At 39.4% G+C, this 26,151-nt stretch overlaps 1 protein-coding gene across 1 annotated transcript in view; it reads right to left on the bottom strand.

Annotated features, from left to right (window-relative positions):
- The window catches only part of SYTL5 (synaptotagmin like 5), a 156,797-nt gene that overhangs the window by 119,713 nt on the left and 10,933 nt on the right, over positions 1-26,151 (bottom strand). The window lies entirely within an intron of this gene.

The raw sequence follows: 26,151 nt of genomic DNA, 5'->3' as shown, positions 1-26,151 counted from the left end.
CATCTCAGGTTCCCCCCGCCCCTCCCCCTCCTGCCGTCAAATACTAGTAAAAAAAGGGATGTTTTAAAGGGGCAACTAGCCTTCCAAAAAAAAATATGACAAATATGACCAGACTTCTCTAACCCTACATTGTCAGCAAATGAATATATCACAGATTAAATTTTGCCTGCATTTTCAAATCTTATGTTGCAGGCCTGCATAGTAGCCAAACCAAACCAAACTCAATGGGGAAGGCAGATTTCAGAAGACTATTTACAAAGCAGATACATCCCTAAGATGCTGCCTATGATATGACCTTTTGTGGAAGAAATTATTTTAAATGTATTAAGGGACTCTGCAATTCATAAAGCAAACAATCCTTGTGTTTACAGTCTACTCTCCAATATATATATATTTTTTACAAATCAAGACATTTATGCTTTTTGTTTACTTAGAATGGAAGGACACCTGTGTTCATGTATAATTAGAATAACTCTGTTTACAATGTACTTTCATTCACAGTATTATTAGGCAGACACTGTAAATATTATCGGGTAGCTAGGTGGCACAGTGGATAGAGTACCGAGCCTGAAATCAGGAAGACCTGAGTTTAAAATCCAGCCTCAGACATTTATTAGTTGTGTGACCCTCAGCAAATCTCGTAACCCTTTTTGTCTCAGTTTCCTCATCTGTAAAATAAGGGGGAGAAGAAAAAGGCAAACCAATCCAAGTATCTGTGCAAAAGAAAACCCAAATGGGGTCATGAAAATGACTCAACAATGACAAATGAATATCATTATATTCATTTTACAGATGCGGAAAAAGTTATTCAAAGAATTAAGGACTCTCATAAAACATATATCTACTATGTATTTACTACTAGCATTTACTATGCTGTGGTTAGGACTCAAACCCAAGTTTTCTGAATTTAAGGCTGGTAGTCTTTATATTAAATCATACAGCATCTCCAGGATAGATAGATAGACAGACAGATAGATACATAATGAATGGATATATAGAAAATGATATCTAGCATTTATATAGTACTTTAAGGTTTACAAAGAACTTTACAAAAATCTCTTTTTATCCTCACAACAATCCCAGGGGGGTAGGTGCTACAGATAAGTAAAATGGGGGCTGAAATAAAGTGACTTGTTCAGGGTCACCCAGCTAGGAACTGTCTGGGGCCATATTTGAACTCAGGTCTTTTGGACTCCAGGTCCAGCACTGTATAAGGGAGGAGGGGTAAGGAAGGAAAAGGAGGGAGGGAAGGGGAGAGAAGGAGAAATAATGTGTGCTTGAACGCATGTGTGTGTACATACACATCAAGTACAAGGTAGTCTTAGAGTGTTAGGCATCAGGAAATAGAGGGAATTGCTGCATAAGTTGGCATTGGAATGTAGAGTTCAAAGAACAAAGATTCTAAGAGTCAAAAGTGAGGATAGAGAACATTGTGGGCATGGGGGCAGTTAGTACAAAGGTACAGAGACATTATATGGAGTATCTAGTGTGAAGAACAGCAAACACACAATTATGATTGTACTGAGGAGGGCATAGAAGGTAATAATTTGTAAAAGTAATTGAGTAATAGGAAGGCACCCAGTTATAAAGAGCTTTAAATGCCTCCGCCCTCAAAAAGAAAGGAGTTCATACTTGCTATTCCAGATAATAGGGTGCCATTAATAATCACTAATTAGTAACTACTTATTAGTAATCACTAATCATCAAAAAATCACTTTGGCAGCAGAATAGAGGATGCATTAGACCAAGAAGATATTTGAGGGAGATCAATTAGGAAACTAGTACAAAAGTCTAGAGAGATGCTAAGGCAGGGGTGGGGATTTGTTCTGTGAAGTTTGGATTCAGTCAAAGAGCCACACTTGAGGACCTAGAGGGCCACATTTGGCCTTGGGGCTGCAGGTTCCTCACCCCTGTTCTAAAGACTTGAACTAGGGCAATGGCTATATAAATGGAAAGAAAGGGACATATAGGAGATAAGTTGTGAACAAACAAATGATAAGATTTGGCAACAGATTGCACAAGTGGGGTGTGCAAAAGTGAGGAGTTGAGAATGCTCTGAGGTGGTTAATCTGTGTGAATGGAAGGATAGTGAGATCCTTGCCAGTAACAGGGAAATTCAGCAGAGGAGTGGGCCTGGGAGGAGAAACAGATAATGAGTTCTGTCTTGGATGTATTGGATTTAAAATGCCTATAAGACCATCCAGATGGAAATGTCTAGTTGGTAGAAATATTTCAGACTCAACAGGGAAACAAATGGGGGTGGGGAGAAGGTCAAGAGGGAAGATAAGAAAAAGCTAGATTAAATAAAAATTTAAAAGAAGTCTCATAGGCAATTGATGGTTAGTGACTGGAGCTCAGAAGAGAGATTAGATATAAAGATTCATGAGTCATCTGTACAGAGACTACAGAGGGAGAAGAAAAGAGGGCCTTGGACAGAATCTTGGGGAACAACCTTAGTTCGGGGGTTTGATGTGTGTGATGAGCCAACAAGGGAGATTAAGCCTGAAAAATAGTGCTCTGACAGGTAAGAAGGGAATCAAGAAAGCAATAACACAAAAACTCTGAGAGGAGAGGGTATCCAGAAGGAGGAGGGAATCAGCAGTGCTAAATGCTGAAGAGAGGTAAAGAAGAATGAAATCTGAGAAAAGAAGTGAGATGTGGGAGCGAAAAGGTCATTGGTTACTTTGGAGAGAGAAGTTTCAGTTGGATGAGAAGACTGGAAGCTTTGGAAGATGGTGAGAGGTAAGCATGTGGAGGCACTAAGTGTGGGCAGTCTTGGGGCACTTTTAAACTCTAATAAGATAAATTTGAAAACAAGCTGCCCACACATCCAAGACAGAACTCATTATGTGTGTACACACACACATACAAACACACACAGAGTCCTTGAAAGAGATGCTTAACCTCACAGTAGGTGAGAGCCTGGGAAAGTACTGAGGGATACAGGTATCAGAGGTCATATTGAGGACGAAGGATAGATTTAGGAGAAACAAAGCACAGGGTGAGATGGAATTATATGAACTGTTGTTTGTCCTGTTTCCAAAAGGACTGATGATCTCTCAGGTGATGTCTTTACTTGTGGATGAATTGGATATAAGTGAGGCAGAGCTATACAAAGTTGTCAGCTTCACTCTCTCTTCCAGAGTCACAGAAGTCCAGCGTCAGGGCAGAAGTCAGGATGACTGGTGATGGCTCAAGATGCAGTGGATGGCCTTGGCATCTTCTGTGTCTGACCAAGCTCTAAGTGCTCCACAGCCCCTGCTTCAGCCGCCTTCATGGCCCTGGAACGCATTGTTCTCATACGTCCATTCCACCAGGGGAAATCTTCACATGCTTTGGGTAGACATTCTCCTAACTCACTCATAGGTTTGAGGTCTGTCAGTTACCTTAGCCTGGGTTAGCTTGTCTGACAGATCAGTTTACCAGGTGGCAGCCTCTTCAGCTTCTTGGAACCACAGGTGAGAGTTGGGCGAATCAGGTAGATACCCAAGGTGGATGAACAAGCCCGGAAAAGGTCTCAGCAAGCCCTCCCACCAGAGGTTCTAGTCCTCCTGGAAAACCCTCTATGCCCCAATGACATGGATAAAATAATGATCATGCACAGAAATGGGGAACACTTGTAAAGTTATGGCAACATCAAGAGTATAATCATTCTTGTCTAGAGCTGAGGTAGAGTAGAGGAATAGATTCATGAGTTGAAGAGACTGAAGAACCGGGAAGTTAGGCTATTTTAAGCAATATCTACAATGAAGTCCCCTTGTATGAGGGCAAAAGCTGAGATGGAGAAAAGTGTGAGCCAGGCAACTGAACTCTGAGAAAGAAAGGAGAATGTCCTGAGGGCAACTGAAATCAGGCACCAGGAGCAGGTAAATTTGGATAAAATGAAACTCGAAGAAATAGAGATGGATAAATATGGTGGTATGGGAAGAGTCTGGAGGCAGAAAGGAATACTCTGAGTCCTCCACTGGGAGCAGTGAGCCAAGGTGAGAGAAGGTGTGTGTGTGTGTGTGTGTGTGTGTGTGTGTGTGTGTGTGTGTGTAGCTATACATGTCATATATGTATGTATTTATATATGTAAGGCACAAAAGATAAAGCATTAGACCTGGAGTGAGGAAGACCTGAATTCAAATCCTGCTTCAGACACTTGCTAGCTCTTTGTTCTTTAATCTCTGCTTCAGTTTCCTCATCTGTAAAATGGGGATAATTAAAGCACCCACTTCCCAGGGTTATGAGGATAAAATGAGATGTTTGTAAAACTCTTTGACACCCTTAAAGTAGTATATAAATACTATTATTGTGATTGTTATCATTATCACCATAACTATGTACTTCTACAGGATCCCAGAGATTCAGGATGCTTAAATACTACCTAAGATTATGCCGCTTTAAAGCCCATTCTGAGTTAGCACAAATCAGAAAATAGGAAGCCATTTTTGCAAGATTATTAAAGAATCTTTAGGGGATGGCTAGGTAGCACAGTGAATACAGCACCAGCTCTGGAATCAGGAGGACCTGAGTTCAAACCTGGCTTCAGACACTTAACTAGCCATGTGACCTTGGGCAAGTCACTTAACCCCAATTGCCCCTCCAAAAATAAAAAAAAAATAGCACAAAAAAAAAGAATCTTTATCAAGTAGATTTCTCTGTGAGGTGGTTGTTTGTAAACATAGCATGTTTATGAATCCTTAGAAGGGTTTGATAATGTACCAGAAATAGTGTTTGTCAAATCAGCAGAACCTGTGATGAGTAGGGGATTATATAGACATAGTAACTCCTGGATTGTTTGTGTTCGACTTCTTGACACTGCAGGGACTCCCTGGGCAGAGGCTGTACCTATTCTGATCCTCCTAAAGGCTTATCCCAAGTTTTCTGATACCTTCTAGGGAAATGGGACAAAGTAAGCAGCTTTTATTTTAGTGGTATTTTGATAGAAGGAAGTACAAGCCAGATAGTTTCACTGTTTCTCCTTAATCATTTAAAAACATTTCAAATCCTTTAAGCTTCAGTTAATCTTACCAAGAATTGCCACAGAAATGAAAATTACTTCCTAGAATCAAGGCAGTGGATAAAATACCTGAACACTAAAAGACCCTCAATTTTGTCACATATAACATATAGTTATTTTCTGAATAATCTATCATGTTTAGGAGCATGCTGGAGTCAGTTTAAACCAGATGGAGAAAGCTGATTGTTAAATATTCAGTGTGAGTATTTGTATCTTGAAAATTAACAAATGCTACAAAATCAGATCTTGGTTTATTATTTTAGTGGTTGTCTAGATTTAAGAAAGTAACATGTCGATAATGCAGATTAAATTTAAAAAAAACCCGTGTGTCATGCCTACAATTGTGTTTTCCCACCCAGAGAGTAGGTTGTTAAACATTTACCATAACACCCCAATCATATATATCCCATTCTTGCTCTTAGTCTAAATCAGTTTTTCAAGATGGCATCTTTGAATTGTAACAAAACAAAACAAACAAATAAAAACCAACTGTCAAAATTCTTTTGGTCTTCCTCCTGCTAATATCCTAGGAAACTTAAAAGTCATCTAGTTCATGCTACACGTGAGGGAACTTAGACCAAGAGAGGTCAAGGGACTTGGTCAAGGATAGAGTCAGGATTCAAACTCGGGTCCCTGAAACTCCACATTCAGCAGTCATAGCTCAGTGCACTGAGTTCATTGATCTTTCCATGTCTCTACTTTGCCTCTGCTGAGCTGCCCAGGAGAAAACATTCTAAACCTAAGCTATGGACCATGAAGATGCCATAGTGTAAATAGCAGACCAGGAGGCTATGGAACCAATATGCCTGAGAGGCACAGAAAAGTTTGGGTGAGAAAAAGGAAGAGATAAGGTAGTTGGAGGCTTACAAAATACATATAAAGCTCATTAAGTGCCCCCCAAACAACAACTTTCTTGTAACAAAGAACAAATGTTTGAACTGTCAGATAGTTTGTTTTCCTAAATCACATCACACTGTCTCTGACAGCAAAATCAATTTGACCTTCTCAAAAGCCTGTTGAACTACTATTCTGTTAGTCATCAAGAAAATATGGAGTTTGTATATCTTATTCTAGCAAAAAAAATAGTCTTAATAGAATGACCACTTTATGATAGGTGAATAGGTTTCTATGGGTGAATATTTACTAGAAGATTTTTCATTGTAGTATATTTACCCCTGAAAAAGCTCACACTGGTAAAGAACCATGAATTCTAGACAATCAATAACATCAAATTTTGCCTTAATCAAAAGATAATTATTTTTGATGTTCATGGATCCTTTTTTTTTTAAATGTCTGTTGTTTCATAATATATTGAATAAGCCACACATTTTAGGGAAACAAGTCAATCAGCTATCTCAGAATCACAAGATCTTGGTGTTGGAAGAGACCTCAGAAGCTATCTGGTCCAACCCAAACCTGAAAAATGATTTCTTCTGCTACAAACTAGGGGCAGCTAGGTGGCCCTGTGGATAGAGTGCCAGGCTTGAAGTCAGGAAGACACATCTTCCTAAATTTAAATCTGGCCTCCAGCATTTAATAGCTGTGTGACCCTGGGCAAGTCACTTAACTCAGTTTCCTCAATTGTAAAAGGAGCTGGAGAAGAACATGGTAAATCACTCCAGTGTCTTCCTGGAAAACTCCAAATTGATCATGAAGAGTCAGGCATGACTGAATAACAACTACATACCTGTCAGGTAGGTATTCATTCAGTCTTTGCTTAAAGAGCTTAGATCATTGGGAAACCTCCTGAGACAACTATTTTTGGATAGTTCTAATTCTCTAACAGATTTTCCCAACATCAAACCCAAATGAACTCTTTAAAATTTCCATCTCTTGTCATTAGTTCTGCCTTCTGGGGTCAAAAATGAATTTTCCTACCATATAACAAGCTCACATGTCGTTGGGATCAGGTGTCACTATCTCCCTAAGTCTTCTTCAAATGAAACATCCTCAGTTCCCCCAACTTGTCCTCAATTACAGTGTGAATTAGAGACCCTTTACCATCTTAACTGCTTTCTTACAGATTATAGGGTTGGGATTGACTACATTCATTGGTATATCATTCCTCAGCCTGCCATTTGTCTGGTTCTCTTACTTAAACTTATCGTCCTGGACTTTGGTCATAGTTCTACTCTTTGCTGGTCACCTAAGGCAAAGTACTAAACTTTCTTTGATCTCAGTTTTCTCTTGTATAAAATGGGCATAACAAAACTTCACAGCATTTTTGTGAGGGTATAACAAGATAATGAAGGTGAAGTCCCTCGCAAATCATTAAGCCTTTTATTCTCTCCCCCAGTGGTAGAAAGAGGAAAAGTTAATTCTTCCCAGACCATACATTTCTTCTCCCACGGGTGGTTCAAGAATGTAACCCACCTTTTGGCACTTGGTCCACCCTTCTCTTTTCTCTTTCTATCAGAGGCTGAAGTCTTGCCTGGGTCTACTATAGTCTAATGAGACACACGTGGTTAGAACAGTTCATTTTACCCCTAGTCTGGAAAATGAGTTCATATAAACCACTTTCTCTAATATCTAAAAAAATTATTTTTATTTAATTTATTTAATTCCGAATTCTTTCCCTCCTTGCACCACTAGCCCATCCACCAAGAAAGTAAGAAATACAATACCCATTATACATATGAAGTCATGCAAAACATATTTCTGCATTAGCCATTTTCTCTACTATACAGGAGAGTATAAAAACACAGGCTAGTTATGAAAAAATATGTATAACATATCATTCTTGAGACCATAATCAAAGACTAATGAAGGACAGTTGAATCCCCTGACCTATTTTTTTAGTTCTGTATATTTCGACCTAGTCACTTGCTCTTTCTATTTACTCCCTTTGGTTGGCACTGGCTAAGTATATAGCCATGCAGCACACATCATTCATTTGCAAGTTAATGAAAAAAACATTTTAAAAGCACTTTGCTAAGAGCTAGGGATACCCACACAAAAGAAAATACCATCTTCACCCTCAAGGAGCTTACATTCTAATGTGGAAAAACAATGCACAAAAGGAAAAAGTGGCCAGGGAGAGAGGCTCAGATTCAGAAAGTTACAGAGATGGTAAATGGGATCATAGAACATAGACTAATGCTCCATCCATAACAGTGGGAGAATTTATCGATCATGGGTCGTGGTTCTAAAACAGAAGGTTGGAGAGGGGCGAGGAAGCCAGTAATTTACTCCCTCTTGATTAATTGCCCCCCTTGACTGGCACTGGCTAAGTATACAGACATGTGTTATATTTCATTCATTCATCAACAAATGAATGAATAAAAAAGGCAATTATTAAGCCCTCTATATTCCAAGCACTCTGTTAAGGCTAGGTATACAAAGAAAAAAGCAAAAATTACCCTTGCCCTCAAGGTGCTTACATTCTAGTAGGGATTATAACATACAAAGAGAAGAGGTAGCCAAGGAGGGGTACTTCCGCTCAGAGAATTACAGGAATGATGGATGAGGTCACAGGAAAGTAGACTGACATTCTATCTAGTAACATTAGAAAAGTTGATCTGATGATGATTTATGGTTGCAGAACAGGAGAGAAGGCAGAATAAGGAAAGGGTATTAAGACATCATCCAGGCAGCTGTCAAGGTCTTAGAGATGACGAGTAGAGAACAAAAGTAAAAAAAAAAAGTAAAGAAAAATCATAGTGTCTAGGGTTTTCCAAAAATAGTGATCAGGTAAGAGGGAATCTTCAAGTGGAACAGTGGGGCTCCAGAGAGTGGAAGTTTCTCAGGTTTATTGACATGATTGTAGAAGCTATAGAGATAGCTGGGGAGTAGTAACTGAATATCATGGATTTTATGTAAGGAAAAGTGCTTTCAAGACCCACACAAATTAAAAATTTTAACACTTAGATATAGAAACATGAAAAATGTTCTGCCTTTGTAGGTAAAGATAAAACAAAGGGCAAAGGGAGATTTGTAGCACATTCCCCAGTTTCAGCATCCTTTGAGAGAGAAGTAGTTCAGCCACAGTTCTTAGTAGGATTCCTTTTAATGAGTGGAGCAGCAGGAAAGGGAGACTCCAGCGGCTTCAACAATCACTCACTCAGTTCAGATTCAAAGGGTCTGCTATTGTGCTACTGCCTGAATGAGCACCATTCTCCACACCCATCACAGACTCTGCAGACTCTCCCCAACTGAACCCTTTCAAAAATCCAATATCAATTCCTCTTTGAAGCAGAAGGACTTCTATTGGAGTTATTCAAAATTCCCTCTGCCATCTAAATACCATCCCACAGTTTAAAAATCACAACAGCCAAGGTGACTAGGTGGCCCAGTGGAAAAAAATGGACTGGAATCAGAAGGACCTGAGTTCAAATCCAGACTCAGAAACTCTGTATGATTCTGGACAAATTACTTAACCTCTCCTAGCCTCAGTTTCTCCATCTGTAAAACAGGGATAACAACATCACATACTTCACAGGGTTGTTCTGAGGATGAGATAAATATTTGAAGTACTTATTTTTTTTTTTTGCCTTTTGGAAAGGGGAATGCAGGGCGATTGGGGTTAAGTGACTGGCCCAAGGTCACATGGCTAGTAAATGTTAAGTGTCTGAGGCTGGATTTTAACTCAGGTCCTAGACTCCAGGGCCAGTGCACTATTCGCTGTGCCACCTAGCCGCCCCTGAAGTACTTTTCAAACCTTAAAGTACTGTATACAAAACTGGTTGTTTTTATTGTAGCTACAATGCCTTGCAGGTCTAGAAATGGAATACAATCCCTTGTGAAAAATGACTTTACTAACCACCTTGATTTGTTTGAGCTTCCTTGCTGTCCAGAGGAGGCCAGACTGACCTGGGAATCAGTATCAACCAACCAGGAGGAAGACTTTGCAGTGTTAGTTTGCCAGACAGGAAATCCCTCTGCTGTGCTGGTGACCACAGAACTGACTTAAACTGGTTAATAGCAGCTTTAATGAACAGAACTAGCACAAACATCCTAGTTCCAGGACCTTGGATACTTTTCAGCCTGACCGTCTTCCTTGTTCCAAGTAGGCACCTCATGGTCTCTGTGAAATGCCTCTTCCCAGGAAATGGAAACTGAACCCAAGGGACTGTGGCAATACCTGATTGGGCCATGACAGGGCCATTCCTACCCAACTTAGGTCTTTATAATCTGTGTAGCCTAACCCCAAAGCAAGCTCAGTTCTGACTGTAGCTCTACATGCATGCCTGCTGCTTTGAGAGAAAATAAACATGCATAATTCTCTTTGTCTTTCTTAGACCAAAGTCTGGAGGTTGACACCCTCCAGACAACAAGTAGACGATGCCCAGCAAGAATTTCATCACTGGGGCATCCAGGTAGCACAGCAAGTAGGAGCACCAGCTCCAGTGTTGAGAAGACCTGGAGATCGAATCCCGGGCTCAGACACTTAGCACCCACCCAGAAACACCTGGCCGTGTAACCTTGAGCAAGTTACTTAACCCCAATTGCTTAGGGGCAGCCAGGTGGCTCAATGAGTAAGAGCATGGGCTCCAGTGTCGGGATGACCTGGATCAAATCTGGGCTCAGATACTCAGCACCACACCCAGAAATAACTGGCTGTGTAACCTTGAGCAAGTTACTTAACCCCAATTGCTTTAAAAAAAAAATAGAGTTTCATCACTTTTACCCAACCTGGGGCAGAGCAGTCAGAAAGAACACTTTACTGTAAGTAATGATTATTTCTTCTCTCTTTTTCCTCTTCCTCTTGCTCTTTTTCCTCCTGCTTCTCATTATTATTTTAGACAGTGGGCAACTGGCATGGCTGGAGCCATGAACACAAATCTTTCCCTTCTTGATAAACAACAAAGAATAGGAAAGAGAGGGAAAGAGGAAAAGAAAGGGGCAAGAGTCCCACATAGCTTTGACAATAGAAAGTTATGAGAGAAGCCCTGACTGAGTGTACAGAAGCCCCCACCAGCCCTAAGCTAGTGGCACCAGGCCCAGCACCACCACAGCCATTACAACCAAGGGCTCCTTTTCCTGTGGCATGTAGTTGTACCAGTAAAGGCACTAGGATATCACTGAATCTGCAGGCAGAAGATCAAGCCTTGAATTCACAATCCGATGTTTACTAGTTACAACACCTTGGACAAGTCACTTCTTTCTGGAATTCAATTTCTTTATCTGGAAAGTGGAGTATGACTTGATGACCTCCAAACTCCCTTTCTTAACTCTATAAATCCTATGAAATTCTATGGGGTGAGTTAGCAGGAAATAATTAATTAACAAGGTTCCCCACTGCATCCTGGGCCATCTCCAGTTGTCCTGTTCTATATTTGGTCACTGGACCCAGAAGGCTCAGGAGGAGAAAGTGTGCCTGTTGACCTTGCACAGCCCTCCCTCACTTAAATCCAATTCACTTGCACATCATGGCATCACCTCTCTGATGTCATGGTCCTCTTCAAGAATGGAAGACAAATAACAGCAGTAACCTATGGACTTCTATGGGATGAGTTTGCAGGAAATAATTAACATACAGTTTGGAGCTGACAGGTTCTGGAAGGGGCTAGCAGGATAACCCTATTGTGGAAAATCACCTTTACGATGTTGCTCCGGCATATTGCTCAACAGGGTGTAAGAGTTTACATGGCACTTAGACAGCCAGTAGGGATTGAGACTGGGGCTAGCCAGGTTAAAACTGGTTGAAACTAGTTTTGTGGTCCAACATGTCCATTTACAGGTATGGGGAACTATGACCAAATAATATGAAAAGAAAATAAAGGGAAGGGAGCACTAAAATGTGGGGAGTGGGAGATGTAAGCAGGGACAGAGACTTACACGTGTGGTTTAGGCATTCTGGATAGTCTGTAAACCTTGTGGTACTCAACCAATGGGGAAACGGGAAAGAATTGTGAATCAGTGAGAGGGATAAAAAGCTGCGTATTTGTCTTAAACAGGTGTGCCCACTTGTTGGTCACCTGTTCTTGCAAGAACATTAAATAAAAAGTCCTATATGGGAACTCGCCCGGGATCCCAATATCCTGAGCGAAGGGTGACTGCAGCCAAAGGATGGAGAAATACATCTCATTGACTTGAAATGGTGCCGCGTATTGCCGACAGGCATCCCCATTCATGGACTGGTCAGGATCCAAGGGCCACTGTGGATCTAGGAACATAGGGGAGAAGGAAAAAGTAGGCACTTCAGCAACCAGGCAACTCTACACAGACCAAGGTAAGAAAAAAGGATGTTAAATATTACCTTGGTGGTTGGGACATCCTATGGGGTTCTGAGATTAAGCATGTACATGTATGCAAGAGGTTTCAAACAAAAGCTATAGTGTGTGGAATAAGAATACAAAATTTAAGGGTAATAAAGGGAATAATGAGAATATCCCTCAGGATATTACTCTGGACAGTCCCTTAGGAAGGATGTTGAAATACTGGAAAAAGATTATCCCAATATGTTGACCAATCAGCGTTGATTGGCACCCCTTGGGAATACCTACTCTTTGAAGGGTATATAACCATGTACCCCCAAATTCCAAATGGAGCCAGTTATGAACTGCTTTGCACTATAACTCCCATGCAATGCATGTCAAACTAGCTTGAGGAAATTAAACCATGGACACATGCACCCTAATTTCATTTGTCTCTTTCTTAGAACAGACTGTTTAAAACTGGGGTTTGTGGGGTCCTTGGGGTTACTTCTTGTTTTAGGGTGCAGTCCATTTTCTCCAAGTGGCTCTGGAGGCAGAGATCTAGAAAAGTCATCTCAGAAGGATATCCTCAGTAATTAGCTAGAAGTCAGAGTAAATTGACATGTGACAACTTTGGATTTTGACTAGTCTAATTCTTTTTTTTTGGGGGGGGGGGGGGAGGCAGGGCAATTGGGGTTAAGTGACTTGCCTAAGGTCACACGGTTAGTAAGTGTTAAGTGTCTGAGTGTTGTCCCAAAAGGAGAGAGATAAGAGATCCCCAAGAGTAAAATTTGGAAGTGGACTTTATTTTCTGCGGGACTGCCAGGGTCAGGCCCAAATCAGACAATGAGTTTTTAAAGTGATGCCACGAGGCCAACAGTTAGGCTGCGTAAGATGAGACTACAATCAGTGATTTGACAGTATATATTTAAATTTTCCCTCATGTGCAAAGTTTACCCTAGGCTGAGGGACAGGGAACCTAGAATGGGCAAAGATCTCGGAAAGAATAGGGAAGATCCGGTGGGAGGCAGGGGGCAGGGGACTGGGAAGAATGGGGAAGGTGCGGGACAGGGGACAGGGGAGAATGGGGTCATGCTCAAAAGGGATTTTACCCTAGGCTGAAATTCTTGCTCATGGATCCATTGGGGGAGGGAAAAGTGGAGTCATGCTCAACATTAGGTCGGATTTAAATACAGGTCCTCCTGATTCCAGGGCCTGTGTTCTATTCACTGTGCCACCTAGCTGCCCTGACCAATCTAATTCTAATTCTAAATTGGTCTATCTCCTCAAAAGCCGACAAGAAAATTAGATTAGTGAGCACTTTGTCTTCAAGTATCTCTGAATGTTCGTAAAATGTTTCATGTTTGTGGTGAAAGATTTAAAATGCAGCCAGAAAAAAGCCTTCTATGGTCTGTAACTGGACAGAAAACACTGGGAAAGAACTACTATCTTAGGCATTCAGTGGGAGATTAAGATTCTTTTTTTTTTTTTTCTGGGGTGGGAGGTGCCAACACTGGCCAAATTGGGATACCAGAATAAAATTAGGTAATGAGTAATGGGATTTTTTTTTTAAAGCATGGTGAGACCCTGCCAGAAGTTAGTGAAAGGTGGGAATCAGTTAGCAAGCAACTTTTAGGCTTACAAGAATCTAACCCAGGTGAGGACTGAAGAAGAGAAAATGTGAGGATTTGAATTCAGGTTTAATTAGATCCCAAAGCTAAAGTTTGTAATTTTATAGAGAACTGTCTTTGCACCTTTTGCACCAATATATCTGATATCCTGGCAGTGTGTTTAAAACTTAAAAAACAAGGGTTTTCTGGTCTTTTAAGCATTAACATCATAGAGGCTGTTTGCAAAGGGTGTGAGAGAAATACAGCTCTCTTGATTTGTAAATTGTTAGGCATTAACTTCTTCCAGATTCTAACAGGTGAAAAGAAGCAGGACAAAATTGGGGTGAGTGGAATTTTTTTTTGTTTGGAATATAAAGGAAAGTGGAGTTATTCTGAGCAATGGGCTTGAAAGATTAGGAAAGATAAATAAAGATTTGAGAAGCATGTTGAGAGGCTGTGGGGGAGTTTGAGTAGAAGAATTTATAATGAGAATTTTGTAGCTTGATTTGAAAACCAATCATTATAAAGGGTTAGAAAGAATTATGTCCATCCACTTTTCAGAATAAACCTGTAGGAAGGTCTAATTGAATCTAACCTTATATAAATATCATATTAGCTATACTAAAGGTATTGCTTATTGTTTATTGTGATTATTACATAAAATCTTGATGTTTCCTTGTACTGCTCAATTAATTATTGGAGGCTCTGGAGATTTGTGCCTGGGGAAACTAGCCACACCCTGTCACTAAATCAGACTCCTTAGATCTCTTTTTGCCCAGGCCAGGAGCAGTAGTGCAGCCTGGTCTTGAAGCGTCGGCCCAGAACATTTTAAGTTAACCTGATGATAATAGGTGATTTCAAACTATTTTTAAAACTTACATGCATCAGCCTGAAACTCCCAGGAGGATGAAATATTTTGAGTATTTTTTTTTTATCTGATACATCTCAAAAAGAGAAATAAGATTTCAACTCTTTTAAGGAGGTAGGGGGAAAAAAAGGTTATTCAGAGCTGGGAATGTATGAATTTTTAAGGGAATGTATGAATTTGTGGATAATATTTTCTTTTAAAGGACCAAGTATTGGACTTAAAAAAAATAAATGTTTATCCTTAGTGATTATAAATTCAGACTTAAGTCAAAAATCTGTCCAAGGAATAAGAATAGCATCTGAGAGTGCTCTGACTATCAGGATTAAGCACAAAAAGATATCATTATTTGGCAAAAAGAAATTTATTAACTATATGGCCCTGAGAAAGTTCTATTTACCTCCGTTTACTGCTCTGTAAGGGGATAATAGTGGAACCTATTTCCCAGGGTTATTGTGAATATCACATGATTGTAATGCTTAACACAATGACTGCCATATGCTAGACACAATATTATCTCTCTAATTTAATGTAATTGTTCCACACCTGAGAACTTTAAAGCAGTTTCAAAAATACCAAAAGTAATAAGATCAATAATGTGATCATTTGAAAATGCAACTGATGTCACCTAAAGTTTACTGTTTGTGTTATTACTGTATTTATAAATTATATTTCTAAAATTCTCTTAGACTGTAAAATCTGAGAGACCATTGTGAGACAGAAATAGTGTTAAAGCAATTTTAATCTGAATTTTGTCCCATGTGAATTGGATCTTTAAAAAATAGGATGTGATAAAAATTTTTTTGAAAACTTAACATTTAATAAAGTATATTTGGTTATAAACAAGTAGTAATAATACTACTGATATTTATTATGACAGTGGATTTTTATTTGAAATCTTGGCTATTATGAAAATATATAAGGTGGTTTCAGGTTGTAATTTCAACATATTAATAATGAGATGAATGATTCTCTGTGCAAGGTGATTTAGAAATGCATTTACCTAAATTGAAAACAGGTAGTTTCAAGTTTTAAATACATTAAACGTGTATGGCATTATTACATTTATAAATTACACAATTTGGTAAATAATTGTATCACCTATGCTGTTAGAAAAGCAATTTCTTTTATAATCTAGATGTTGTTAGATTAAGAATTGTACTGTCAGAAAGGAAAAAAAAATTAATGGGTCAGGAAGCTGTTAGGTCATTCTGACCATGTGTTGTGATATTTTGAAGCACTGTAATTTAAGAATCTTAAACTTCCAAGTTTTGTCTTTATTTAAAAAGGAAGTTTCAGCTAAAATTATTTGGTTTTCACTTATAAAAAATTAAGATTTTTAACTAAGCTATATGGAGTTATTGTTTAAATCAAGTGTTTACAAAAGTATTTTTGTAAAAGGAAACTTGGTAATTATGTGAAGAAAGGCCCTGGCAAAATTTCTTTATAATGAATTTATTTATAGTAACAGGATATTGTGCCAAGATCAATTATGTAGGTGAGTGGCCACAAGAAAGAGGATCTCTACCAGAAGAGCTCGGCTGGAGACTGCTTGAACAGTACTCAGATCAGAAACCTTCATCAGATGATGTCCTCCTCAGACAGCCAGCTGTATGAGATGAGACTTCTGAGTCTTGAATGGACAATTTATTATTTACCTTTTCCTTCTGGGTCTCTGTATCTGTACTTACTAAGGGAACTGCTCCCTTTTGATTTGTCAATGCAACGATCAACCTCTGTCCTTCCCTTCCCCCCCTCCGCGCCCCTTCCCACATTTATTCCCAAACCCCTTGATGGATAATTCATTGACGTCAGAATCATAGTTTGGCAAGTAGAAGGGAATAGCAATCTCTATCTTGACCTCTTCAATACTAGTTGCTGTGGTATTAACAGCTGTAGGCTTTTGTATAATAACCTTGTGTTACGGGGTTGGTACAGAGATTAATCGAAACAGCAGTAACAAAACAAATCCCCTGTATAAATAATGTATTCCTACTAGATGGAGAGACTGAGGTGGACAAGAAAATAAAATTATGACAAGAAAAGTGAAATGATGTTACCAAAACTAGAATCCTCTTGTGGTACAATGAAGGTGCAACAACTAGTAAATAAGAAGAAAAGGAGGCATTGTGGAAAATCACCATTAGGATGTTGCTCCTGCATACTGCTCAACAGGTGTAAGAGCTTCTGTGGAAGTTAGACAGCTGGAAAGTCCTCCTCTCCCCCATACAACAATGGGGATTGAGACTGGGACTAGCCCCGTTAAAACTGGCTGAAAATGATTTTTCGGTCCAACACATCTGCTTACAACTATGGGGGCTGTGACCAAATAATATAAAAAGCAAATGAGGGGAAGGGGACTCTGAAATGTGGGGAGTGGGAGATGTAAGCAGGGGTGGAGACTCACATGGGTGGTTTGGGGATTCTGTAAGGCTGTAAACTCTGTGGTACCCAATCACTGGGGAAATGGGAGGGAATTGTGAATCAGGGATAGGGATAAAAAGCTCTGTATTTGTCTTAAATGGGGGTACCTACTTGTTGGTCACCTGTTCTTACAAGAACGTTAAATAAAAGTCCTTCCTGGTTCACCATTGGCCACATGGAGTTCTTGGGATTATGCTTTTTTCTTACACCATGGATACTGGAAATATTTGCTTCTATGACAGAACAAACAGTCACTGCAGATTAAGACATACCAATAATAATACCTCAGATTTCACATGCTCTAAGGTTTAAAAAGTTTTTTTTTTCCTAACAATACTGCCAGGCAGGTGATCTAAGTATCATTATGCCAACTTTGCAGAAGAGAAACAAATTTATGGAAGTTAAGGAAATGCAGATTAAAAACTTAAATCTCTTAATTCTAAATTCAGAACATCCACTCTACTATGCTGCAACTCACTAAAATAAGGGCTAATGTGAAACTTTGTTCTTAGAACTTCAAAGGTCCAGTGAGCTTCTGGCAACAAGGACAAGCCTTGCCCTGGGGGGAAGGGGAGGGAGGGGTGAATTGAGGTAATAGATATTAATTTAGCATAAAAAACGTATTTTGTTTTAAGCCTCTTTTTTTGTGATTAAGTAGTTATTATGTAATAATAAAAATAAGTCCTTGAGTGTTATCATTTGGCAGGGAAATGTTTCCCCCCTCAATTTGTAGACAAGTACTAATCATGCCTATCATATTCTATGATATGTGGCCCCCAATTTTGGTAAACAACTGATAAACACTTGCTAATGACATTAGGAAAAAAATTATGCTTGGTAGTTTCCTTTCATCATAAATTTAGATAATCAATCACCAGTCAGAACTTGGAGGTAATATGCAAATGCCTTTGTCAGAACCACAAAAACATACCAGAGAACTCAGACTGCTTCTGCTTATAGCTCCTCCTATATTCCCCCAACTTAAGAATTTGAGTATCCCATGTTCACTTGAGAGCAGTGCATTTGCTCTCATTAATCTGTAATTAATGGAGATGTACCAGAATGACACTTTGGAGGGAGACACATAGTCTTTGACTGGGCAAAGAAGGAATCTTGTTGACCTACATGTCCAAAGATATTTTTAGCAGCTGCTTTTGTGGTGGCAAAGAACTGGAATTGAGGAGATGTCCTTCAGTTGGGGAATGGGTGAACAAGTTGTGGTATATAAATGTAATGGAATACTATTGTGCTATAAGAAATGATAAGCAGGTGGATTTCAGAAAAACCTTGAGAGACTTACATGAACTGATGCTGACTGAAGTGAGTAGAAGCAGGAGAACACTGTACACGGTAACAGTCACACTGTATGATGACTGACTTTGATAGACTTAGATCTTCTCAACAAAACAATGATCTAAGACAATTCCAAAAGCCTCACGATAGAAAATGCTATACACATCCAGGCAAAGAACTATGGCATCTGAATGCAGATCAAAGCACACAATTCTCTTTTTTCCTTTCTCATGGTTTTTCCCTTTTGTTCTGATTCTTTTTTCACAACAGGACTAACGTGGAAATATGTTTAATAGGATTGTACATGTATAGCCAGTATCAGATTGCTTGCCATAAGGGGAGGAGCGAGAAAAAAAAATTTGGAACTCAAAATCTTATAAAAGTGAATGTTGAAAACTAGAACTAACTAAATAATTTTTTAAAAGAAGGAACCTTGTTTCGAGTACTGGTTCAAAACATGCTTACTGGAACTTTTAGGAATCAGGTAAATTGTTTCTAGAGAGGAAGATGATTGTATTTTTTAAAAAATAATTGTGGGGCAGAGCTAAGATGGCAGTGTAGAAGAAGGAAAACTCCCTGCACTCCCCCCATAACCACCTCAAATACCTATAAAAAATGACTCTGAACAAACTTTAGGGATACAAAACCCACAAAGTGACAGAGAGAAACAAACCTCCTGCTGAAGACAGCCCAGCAGGCAGACAGGAAGGGTTCATCATAGCCCACTAGGAGCAGAGTCCAGCCCCATGTGAACCCACACTTTTAGTCTCAGGGAGGCCTGACTGGCCTCGGCTAGAGGGTCTTCGGGAGACTGGATCACCAGCAGTTATGACAGTTTCCAGAATTATTAACCCATGGATGCCAAAGACAAAGTGAGAGGTCAGTGTAGACTTTGAGAACAGGGAGTCTGGGAGAGCGGTGTGGCCTCTGCCCCCAGAGGGAGAAGAGACTGAGGTGCGGTGGCTACTTCAAAACTCCTGGCCTGCAAATTGTAGGGGGACCAAGCAACGATTCTGAAGGGTAATTGCTCTTGCTTTAACCTGCTTGGGTCTGAATTGCTGCCTAGGGTGGAGATCCTGGGGTGGGTGACCGGTGAGCCAGAGCCAGTGGAAGCTTCAGAGAGGGCAGACAACTAATAGCTCTGACAGCTGTAAAAACCCCAGTGATTTGGGACAAAGCTTTCCACAATGGAAGCAGAGTTCTACTGTAGGAAAAAGCTCAAAAGTCAAGTAATTGAGTGGCAACATGAGCAAGCAGAGGAAACAAAGCAAGCAAAGCAATCTGATTTTGGATTCCTTTTTTGGGTTCAAAAAGGATCAAAGCATGGAACTACAGGAAGATAATGAAGTCAGAACTCTTGCACCAAAAGCTTCCAAGAAAAATATGAATTGGCAACAGGCCATAGAGGAGCTTAAGAAGGATTTTGAAAACCAAATAAGAGAAGTGGAGGAAAAATTGGGAAGAGAAATGAGAATGATGCAAGAAAATCATAAAAAGTGGTTCAACAAACTGACTGAAGAAAATAACACCTTAAAAAATAGACTTAACTCAAATGTCAAAAGAGGCTCAAAAAGCCACTAAGGAGAATGCCTTAAAAAGCCAAATTTGACAGATGGAAAAAAGAATCTCAAAAGCTCACTGAAGAGAATAATTCCTTCATTATTAGATTGGAACAAATGGAAGCTAGTGACTTTATGAGAAATCAAGATACTATTAAAAAGATCCAAACAAATGAAAAAAATAGAAGGCAATGTGAAATATCTCATGGGAAAAACCACTGACCTGGAAAAGAGATACAGGAGAGAAAATTTAAAAATTAATGGACTACCTGAAAGCTATGATAAAAAAAAAACCTAGAAATCATCCTTCAGGAAATTTTCAAGGAAAACTTCCCTGATGTTTTAGAACCAGAGGGCAAAATAGAGGTTGAAAGAATACACTGATCACCTCTTGAAAAAGATCCCAAAAGAAAATTCCTAGGAATATTATAGCTAGGTTCCAGAGTTCTCAGATTGAGAAGAAAATATTACAAGCAGGCTGGAAGAAACAATTTGAATATTTTGGAAACACAATCAGGATAACACAGGATCCAGCAGCTTCTACACTGAGGGATCGAAGGGCTTGGAATATAATATTTTGGAGGTCAAAGGAGCTGGGATTAAAACCAAGAATCACCTACCCAGCAAAACTGAGTGTCATGTTTCAGGGGAAAATATGGTAATTCAATGGAATAGAGGACTTTCAAGCATTCCTGATGAAAAAAATAGAGTTGAATAGACAATTTAACATTCAGATACAAGAAGCAAGAGAAGCATGAGAAGGTAAACAGGGAAAAGAAATCATAAGAAACTTATCAAAGTTGAACTATTTACATTCCTACATGGAAAAATGATAATTGTAACTTATGAAACTTTTCTCAGTATAAGAAAGTTAAAGGGTATATATATATAAGTGTGTGTGTATATATATATATATATATGTCTACAGGTATACATAGACAGAGGGCACAGGAGCAATTGAATAAGAAGGGATGATACTTAAAAGGTGAAATTGAGAGATGAGAGAAGAATATAATGAGAGGAGATGGGGAGAGACAGAATGGGGTAAACTATGTCATATAGAAGAATCAAAGGAAAATGATTACAATGGAGGGGAAGAATAGGAAGGCAAAAGGGAATGGACCAACCTTATTCTCATTGAATTTGGCTTGGGGAGGGAATGAAATACACATTAAATAGGGTATCTCACCCTACAGGAGAGGAGGGGGGAATGGGATCAGAACAGGGGATGATGGAAGGGAGGGCAGGCTGGGGAGGGGGAATTTGGAAGCACCCACTTTTGAAAAGAGACGGTATCAAAGCAGAGAATAGAACAAGTGGGAGGTGGGATAGGAAGGAGGGAAATATAGTCAGTCTTTTACAGTATATCTACTATGTTAATGTTTGGCATTAGCTACACATATATAGCCTATGCTGAACTGCTTATCTTCCCAGTAAGGGTAGGTGACAAGGGAGGAAGGGAATGAATTCAAAGTTTTAAAATCAAATATTAAATATATTTATATATATATATGTGTATATATATATATTTATATATATACTATTATTAATACTATTTTACATGTAATTGGGAAGCAAGATATATAGCCACTGGGACATAGAGATCCACCATGCCCTACTAGAAAAAATGAAAGGGATATGAGAAAATATGGGAGAGAGCAGATTGGAGGAGGGGATATCCTGTGGACTTGGGGGCAGTGGGTAGGGGTAAAATGGGGAGAAAATTTGTAACTCAAAATCTGGTGGAAATGAATGATGTAAATCAGAAGTTAATTAAGCATTTGAAAAATGAAAAAAAAGAATAGTACTGAATTTGGCCACCAGGAGGTAACATGATTCAGTAGTAATTTCAGAGAAAATTGTTTCGATAGAATTAGGTGAATCAAAACCAGACTAAATACTGCCGAGGAGTAAATGCATAGTAGGGAAGTAGGAATAGGGAGTACAGACTACTCTCCTTTGGACTTTAGCAATGAAGAAGAGAGAAATAAATGGCTTGAGATGTGGCAAAGGGCAAATGAAGGAGTCAATGCGTATACTTTTGGTTTTCTCAGTGAAGTAGGAGGTGGGGTCATCAGCTAGAGAGGATGAGATGATTGGGGAGCTGAGTGTTTATGGAGAAAGATAACATAACTTCCCTTCACCTGCTATCACAAAGAAATTAGGAATAAATGGGAAATCAATCATTTTACTCTGAGAAATTGTATGTACTCTTCATTATATAAGTAAGTCGCATTGCTCCTATAGAGAATGCTAGTGTAATCGAAGAAATATAAGTAAAGAAAAAATGATAAGGAAACACAATAGATTCTTACTAAGCCTTTTTTTCTTTTTGGAGGACAATTCAGGTTAAGTGACTTGCCCAAGGTCACAAGGCTAATTAAGTGTTAGGTGTCTAAGGTTGGATTTGAACTCAGATCCTCTTGACTCCAGAGCCTGTGCTCTATTCACTGCACCACCTAGCCACCCCTCTGACTAAGCTTTTTAAAAAAAACTTTGATAAGGGGTGGAGTCAAGATGGTTGAGTAGAAGCACTACCTCTGAGTGGCTCTGGCTTCCATCTTCTCCAATCAATGTAAAAAGGAGACTTGGAACAAATTTTGGAGCTGCAGAACCCACAAAATGACACAGAGAAGCTAACCCCAGCGCAGTGCTCTGGGAGCTGAGCAGCTGAATGAGAGGAGGTTTTAGCCACAGTTCGGGCCTGACCAGCTGCCTGCTAGAGGGACTCCAGATCAGCAGCAGCTGTGGCCGTTTCCAGGATTATCAACACACAGATTCGAAGGACAAAGTGGGAGGTCAGTGCAGTCTGGACTTTGGGATCCAGAAAGTGGGAGTGTGTGGCTTTTGCCCCCTGGGCGAGAAGCAGCTGAGACACCGGCGCAGCCAGCCAGTGCCACATGGCAGCTTCAGCTCCTGGCCTGCAGACTGTAGGGGAACCAAGCAACCAGTCTGAGGGGTAATCACTCTTGCTTTAACCTGCTTGCACCTAGATTGCAGTCTAGGGTGGAGATCCTGGGGTGTGTGTCCAGCTTGCCAGAGCTCATGGAGGCCTCAGAGAGGGCCCCCATCTAATACCTCCGGCATCTGAGAAAACCCCAGTATTTGGGACAGAAGCTCCCCTGTCTGGTAGCAGAGTCTTACTGTGGCAAAAAGCCCAGGGTCAAGTGACTGAGGGGTGACGTGACCAGGCAAAGGAAACAAAGCAGACAGAAGATTCCAACATTAGACTCCTATTTTGGGGACAAAAATGGAGAAAAACATGGAATAGGAGGAAGAGAGTGAAACCAAGAATCACCTACCCAGCAAAACTGAGTATCATGTTTCAGGGGAATATATGGTCATTCAGTGGAATACAAGACTTTCAAGCATTCTTGATGAAAAAACCAGAGTTGAATAGAAAATTTGACATTCAGATACAAGAAGCAAGAGAAGCATGAGAAGGTAAACAGGGAAAAGGAATCATATGAAACTTATCAAAGTTGAACTATTAACATTCCTACATGGAAAAACAATAATTGTAACTGATGAAATTTTTGTCTATGAAAATAGTTGAAGGGAATAGAAATATATATATATGTATATATATATATGTCTATATATGAGGGTATATGGGCATATGAATACATATGTGATTATGTTTACAGGTATACATAGATAGAGGGCACAGTACCAATTTAACAGGAGGGGATGATACTTAAAAGGTGAAATTAAGAGGTGAGAGAGGAATATAATAAGAGGAGATGGGGAGAGACAGAATGGGGTAACCTATCTCATACAGAAGAGGTAAGGGAAAATAGTTACAATGGAGGGGAAGAATAGGAAGGCAAAAGAGAATGGGCCAACCTTATTTTCATTGAATTTGGCTTGGGGAGGGAATGAAATACACATTAAATAGGGTATCTCACCCTACAGGAGAGTAGGGGGGAAGGGGATCAGAGCGGGGATGATGGAAGGGAGGGCAGGCTGGGGGGGGAGGGAAGTTGGAAGCACCCACTTTTGAAAAGAGATGGGATCAAAGCAGAGAATAGAACAAGTGGGAGGTGGGATAGGAAGGAGGGAAATATAGTCAATCTTTTACAATATATCTACTGTACAACCTACACTGAACTGCTTATCTTCCCAGTAAGGGTGGGTGACAAAGGAGGAAGGGAAAGAATCTTTAATTCAAAGTTTTAAAATCAAATGTTTACATATACATACATATATATATATATATACTATTATTAATACTATTTTACATGTAATTGGGAAATAAGATATACAGGCACTAGGGCATAGAGATCCATTGGAAAAGTCAAAAGGGGTATGGGAGAAAATATGGGAGAGAGCAGATTGGAGGAGGGGATATCCTGTGGGACTGCTATTTTGGGGGCGGTGGGTAGGGGTAAAACCGGGAGAAAATTTGTAACTCAAAATCTTGTGGAAATGAATGATGTGAATCAGAAGTTAAAAAAGCACTTGAAAAATGGGGAAAAAAACTTAGAGAAAAAATCTATCCTATATAATATTGCATTTATTATTCTGTATCTACAAATTGCTTTCTTAAAAGAAGTGGTTTTGAAATTATCTGAGAAGTTTATTAGTAGGTTAACATCCTTCTTCCAGAAAACATTAAATATATTTGTAGAATATCAGGAAGTTCTGTCACTTTTTTGTGATTAGATTTAAAACACTGAAATGATTTCTGTTCTCTCCAAAGGCATTGACTACATTGGCCATCATCTGTATTCTAGTCAAAGAGAAACTCAGCCACAACCTCTGTCAGAGCTTTTGTTATTTCAGTACTAATTTAATGTCTTGGAAGAATGGGAACAAAAAATCTAAATCTTTTAGCTGTGGAATTAGCATTAACAAAGAAAATTCAAATATATGTTCATAGCTTTTTTTTTACATTCCTTTTTTACATTCCAGCTCCTAATTCCCTCCCTGTTGGAACTAAGAAATATTCCTTCTGAGGATGAAATTAATATCCTGTTAAAATTAAAATATTGGAAACAATAACCTAAGCTATTATTTGCTACTGTTCACCTTGGTATGAATTATTTTTAAAGGCTGTTTTCTAAGGAGGATTGAGTTGATATGTGGTACAACACAGGAAAAGAGTAATAACAGGGAAGGGTTAGAGATCTAGGGGTTAGGGCATGTTTCTGAGGGGGGCAGCCCAACAGTGGGTACTAAAAGGTGGGAGGGGGCCATTGTTTCTTGGAAGAAGAAAACAGCAGGACATATAAAAGAAATTTCATCTTCTATAAAATTTTGTCAAGGGCTTACCCTATAAGCCTCTCTACGGAAGGCAGTGGGGAATTAGCATTTATATAGTGTTTACTATGTGCCAGGCACTGTATTAAACACTTGATTGCTCTCCCATTTGATCTTTACAACAACCCTGAAAGGCAGTGGCTATTATTATCCCCATTTTACAGTTGAGAAAACTGAGGCAAAAAGACACGAAGTGACTTGCCCAGGGTCACACTGCTAATAAATGTCTGAGCCTAAATTTGAATTCAGGTCTTCCTGACTCCAGACTAAGCACTCTATCCAACTGCACCATCAGATACCATTTGGCTGCGGTAAAACTTCAAATTATCAGAATTCAATTACCTGAAATCTCAGTTAGTTGTTGTTGCTTAGTCCAGTATGACTCTTCATGACTCCATTTGGGGTTTTCTTGGTCACGATACTAGAGTGGTTTGCTGTTTGTTTCTCCAGCTCATTTTATAGATGAGGAAACTGACACAAATAGAGTTAAATGACTTGCCTGGGGTGACACAGCTAGGAAGTGTCTGTGGCCAGACTTTAACTCAGGAAGATGTCTTCCTCACTCCAGTCCCAGGGCTTTATGCACGATGGTGCCACCTAGCTGCCCTTCTTGGTAATTAGAAATCCTAGCATTCTAGGCATCCTAATTAGCTAAGGTTGCAGGTAATTTAATTCTAATGAATAATTAAAGATTTTGAATAAATAAATCAAATAAATAAAAAGATTAAATCGGGTTTTTCAGTTGTCGGTTTTTTGCTTGTTTTTGCTTTGTTTTTACTTTTACATCTTCCTTCCTTCTTTCCTTCCTTCCTTCCTTCCTTTCTCTCTTTCTCTATTTCTCTCTCTCGCTTTCTTTTTCTCTCTTGCTTTCTCTTTTTCTCTCTTGCTTTCTTTCTCCCTCCCTCCCTTCCTTCCTTCCTTCCTTCCTTCCTTCCTTCCTTCCTTCCTTCCTTTCTTTCTTTCTTTCTTTCTTTCTTTCTTTCTTTCTTTCTTTCTT

Source organism: Petaurus breviceps, unplaced genomic scaffold (assembly GCF_028583685.1).
Source record: "Petaurus breviceps papuanus isolate PSGF00001 unplaced genomic scaffold, PetGlider_PUasm1.0 90574, whole genome shotgun sequence".
Classification (NCBI taxonomy): Eukaryota; Metazoa; Chordata; class Mammalia; order Diprotodontia; family Petauridae; genus Petaurus; species Petaurus breviceps.
Note: the sequence above shows the minus strand (reverse complement) of the source record. Positions and strands in the feature narration are given on the sequence as shown.